The following is a 5,001-nucleotide window of genomic DNA, read 5'->3' as shown; positions in this document are numbered from 1 at the left end:
GGATATTCCGACACATAGGATATAGTTAAGTTCAACTTGGTCTAGTATAGAGTTAGGTATAGAGTTAGGTAAAGTGTCTTTCTTTACCGTTGTACATTTTGTAACTTACAATCCGACGGTCACGATATGTAGTGATCCGACGGTTCACTCTCACCTCGGTATTACCGACACTTGATCCATGGCTTGACACCCAATTGGTCCATGAGTTCTATTTAAAGCGCATGGAGGGTCATTGTTCGGGTAATCCGTGCATGAGAGAAGCTTATGTAAATTTTCATTCTTTGATTAATAAATTGCCTGTAGTAGCCACGTTGGCGCAGGCCGTGGACTGTTTCCCTCCTTGCACTTTGAGGGTTTTAACCACGTCAAAAATACTGGTGTATTGATTTGAGATCTGGTTAAGAGCGGTGTCCTTTTGGTGTTCTTTCTGAGGAACTTACCCTGTAAATTCCTACATGGTATCGGAGCAATTTGAGGGCCGCGTTCGTTGGTGATCCAAATCTGAAGCCGGTAGAACTGCATGCGGCTGTCGTTTCCTAGATCTACTATTTCTGATTGCTTTCGGGCCGAGAGGACTGCTCTGTTGCATTCGGAGCATCTGTTCCAGTGAGGAACCCCTTTCGTTTCACGCGAAAAAGTTTCCGGTAGCCCTAGCTGCGTCATTTTTCAGATCGGGAGGTATACAGTGTTTTTTTTTGCAGTTCACTGTTATTTTCTCTCTGCTTATTTCGTTTCGGTTTATTTAGCCTTTTTTTTTAACCGGATCTATACCTTTCATTTCTGCGTATGCTCTTTGCCCTGCGACTCTATGCGATCTGGGCAAATCAGAAACAGAAAGGAATGATTTTTCTCATGCGTATGCTCTTTTCCCTGCACCTTAGTGTGATCTCGGAAAATCAGAAACATTGAGAAAAATATTTAGTTTTTCGGCTAAAGCTAACTTTGAGATTTTTTTTTAAAATTTCTAGTTTTTTGGCTAAAGCTAACTTCGAGCCGCAAGGTTCATTTTTCTTTGCATATTCGTGTTGGGTTTTGTGTTTTGTGTTTTGTAGGGAAAAAGAGCTTTCTTAAGGCAAGCATGCAAACCAAGGCCCCCCCCCCGCTCTCTCTCTCTCTCTCTCTCTCTCTCTCAATTTTTTTGTATAGATCAATTGGTTCAAAGCTATTTTTAGAGAGTAGAGGTCTTGGGTTCAAGTCTCCATTTTGTGGGGGCGGATTTTTTCATTCCCGCACATTCACGCACTTTGCCGGCAACATCAACAATTGTTTTCAAAAAGCCATAACTTCTTCATCGGGAAGCCTTTTTCAGAGCCCTTTTTTTTAAACCACCTATTTTTTCGAGATCTATCCATTGGAACACTTACTTTCAGCATCCTCAGCTTCAGTTTTTAAAAAAAATGGAAAGTCCATGCCAAGTCATTCTTGACAACACTAACTACTTCCAATGGGTAGCCTACATGGAAGATTTACTTAGAAGTAAAGGTCTCTTCAGAATAGCCACAGACCAAGAGAAGAAACCAAAAGATGAAGACAAGGCTGCAAAATGGGAAAATAGACAAGATCAAGCACGTGGTTTGATAGGGATGTCTATTTCTCCTGATCTTAGATTCCACATTGCAGAACTTGAGACTCCTCATGAAGCATTAGAAAAAATCGCTAAAGTTTTTGGGATTAAAAATGAAATTAGAGCCCATCAACTTGAAAATGAGTTGCTTACTTTGGATCCTAATAATTTTTCTTCCATTGAAGATTTCTTTTCCAAATTCAAGACCCTTAGATATCTCTTGGAAGGTGTTAAAGTTAAGAAAGAAGATGGTAACCTTATTTATTCCATCCTTACTAAGTTGGGACCAGCCTACTCTGTATTTGTTTCCACTTTCCATTCTACAAGGGAAGCTTTCATTTGTCAAGGAAAAGACTACAAGGCCCCTTCCTTTGACTCCTTTTGTGATTCCTTAATAAGAGAACAAGAAAAACTCTTACACCTTGGTCTTCTTAATCTTGGAAACTCTTCCACGAAAGCGTTAGCCGCCCAGCAGCAACCAAATTCAAAGAATCCTAAGAAGTCATATCCTCAAAAGAATGGTCCTAAACCAACTCAGCCTCAAAATGAAAGATCATTTCAGCAAAATGATAAGACCAATAAAAACAAATGGAAGAAGACTGATAGACATTGTAACTTTTGTAATCGAGATGGCCACTTAGAATCTAAATGCTTTAAGAAGATGGAAGCCTTGGAAGCCGCAATGAAGAAACATAACATCCATGTGGAGCCTACTTCAACTTCAACTTCCGCAATGGCACTCTCTGCATGTCGTTGTCAATCATCTCAGTCTGGTTATGCATTAAATGTATCTTCTTCTTCTTCTCATTCTCATGAGTGGCTCATTGATTCTGGAGCCTCTTATCACATGGCCAAAAACCAAGCCATGTTTTCTTCTTTAAATGATTGTAACACCAAAAATATATATGTTGGTGATGATAGATCTCTTAATGTTGTAGGGACTGGAACTGTTCATCTAGACAATGGTCAGTTTAATGATGTATTATGTGTTCCAACCTTATCCTGCAACCTTCTATCTGTCTATCAGATAACTCATTCAAGTGAAGGTAAAATTGTTGAATTTTCACCTCATGATGTTGTAATCAAGGATCTAAAAGATCCTAAACAGATTCCAGCTACTGGTCTTGCTGATGATTCCACAAGGTTGTATAAGTTTCACAACTTTGGGTCATCCAGTCTTCCCTCAGTATTTGCTGCTCATAATGATGAAGTGAGCAAACTTTGGCATGAGCGATTTGGTCACTTAAACTATCGCTCCCTTCAGCATCTATGTAAAGAAAATATGGTGACAGGTCTTCCTATGGTATCTTGCAGAGATGGTGTTTGTTCCGGATGTGTACTCGGAAAACATCATCGGGACAGTACAGTTTTGACAAACGTGCCTCTTGGCACGCCTCAGCCCCTTTACAGCTTGTGCACAGTGATTTATGTGGTCCTCTTCCTGTTGCTTCATTCTCTGGCTGCAAGTACTTCTTAACTTTCATTGATGATTTCTCCAGACACACTTGGGTATACTTCTTAAAACTCAAGAGTGAAGTATTTAACACATTTTTGGCCTTCAAAGCCTTTGTTGAAAAACAATCTGGACATCAAATTCTTAAGCTAAGAACTGATAACGGTGGAGAATATGTTAAAAACACATTCATCAAATTTTGCACCGAAAATGGAATTCAAATGCAACATATTGTTCCATACACTCCACAACAAAATGGTGTAGCTGAAAGGAAAAATCGCACCTTAAAGGAAATGGCTAATTGTATGCTGCAATCTAAAGGACTCAGTCTTAGTTTTTGGGCCGAAGCAATTAATTGTGCAAATTATATAATCAATCGCACTCCTACTAAGGTTCTAGAGAATATCACTCCAGAAGAAGCTTGGAGTTCCATTAAACCAGATGTAAGTCACTTTCGTGTGTTTGGAAGTGAAGCATGGGCCCATATTCCAGATGAAAAGCATAAAGCTTTAGAACCTAAGAGTGAGAAATGTACTTTTGTTGGATATTCTGAAGATGTAAAAGGTTATAGACTTATTCCATTTAAGTCCAAAAATGTTATCATTAGAAGAGATGTAAAATTTGATGAAAATAAATTGGCCTGCGAGCCTAGTCCGGCGGATGTGCCACCTCTTCCTATCTCTTCTACTTTTGAAAACATTTCTTCTTCAGATGATGAAAGTGAGGATGATAATCCTCCCCCACCTTCTCAGGATCCTCAACTTCCAAGATGGGTCTGTGCTACTCGGGATGCAGCAGGTGATCTTGCCGGTGATCCTACAGATCAGCGACGTACACGTTCTCAGTTTGAAAGAGCCTCTTCTTTACTGGCTCAAGCTCCAGTAAATCATGATCCTGACACTTTTGCAGAAGCTTCAGGCCATCCACATTGGGAAGCAGATATGAATGAAGAATATCATTCATTGATGACAAATGATACATGGGATCTTGTTCCTCTACCAAAGGGACGCAAACTTGTTAGATGTAAATGGGTTTACAGAACCAAGTATGGACCAGATGGGAAAGTTGATAAACATAAAGCTTGTCTCGTTGCTAAGGGCTTTTCACAGGTTGAAGGCATTGACTACACTGAAACCTTCTCCCATGTTGCCAAAATGAACTCTATCCGCCTTGTTCTTTCCCTTGCTGCCTCTTTAAATTGGGAAGTCCATCAGATGGATGTTAAATCTGCCTTCTTGCATGGGGACTTGCATGAAGAAATCTATATGGAACAACCCATTGGCTTCATCCAAATAGACTCCAACCTTGTTTGTCAACTTAAGAAATCCCTTTATGGTCTCAAGCAAGCTCCTCGGGCTTGGTATGCCAAAATGGATAGCTTTCTTTTAGAATCTGGCTTTTCTAGGTGTCATTCTGACAATACTGTCTACACCAAGAAAGTGGGCACCTCTCTTATCATCCTTGTTATTTATGTTGATGATCTTATCCTTACTGGTAGTGATCCCAACCTTATCAACCATGTGAAGTCCAGCCTTAAAAAGAAATTTGAAATGACAGACTTAGGACACTTACACTATTTTCTCGGTCTTCAAGTCTTGCAATCCAAGGAGGGTATTTCCCTTTCCCAGTCCAAGTATGCTTGTGATATTCTTCGTCATTTTCACATGGAAGACTGTAAGCCAGCCCCTTCTCCCTTTCAGTCTGGAGTCAAACTTTCAATCTCTTGTACTTCTCCTGAAGTTGATGCTACATTATACCATCAACTTGTAGGAAAACTCTTGTATTTAACCCATACTCGTCCTAATCTTTCCTTTGCTGTTGGCCTTGTTGCTCGTTTTACGCAAAACCCCCGTGAAAGCCATTGGAAAGCAGCCAAAAGAATACTTCGTTATGTTCGAGGTACAGTACAGTTTGGGATTCATTACAGTGCCAAAGCAGCTCCTCTATTAGTTGGTTTCACTGATTCTGATTGGGCTGGTGACCC

The sequence above is a fragment of the Pinus tabuliformis genome, chromosome 7, assembly GCF_031772625.1.
Source record: "Pinus tabuliformis cultivar Carrire ecotype Pingquan chromosome 7, CPIR1, whole genome shotgun sequence".
NCBI classification, from domain to species: Eukaryota; Viridiplantae; Streptophyta; class Pinopsida; order Pinales; family Pinaceae; genus Pinus; species Pinus tabuliformis.
Note: the sequence above shows the minus strand (reverse complement) of the source record.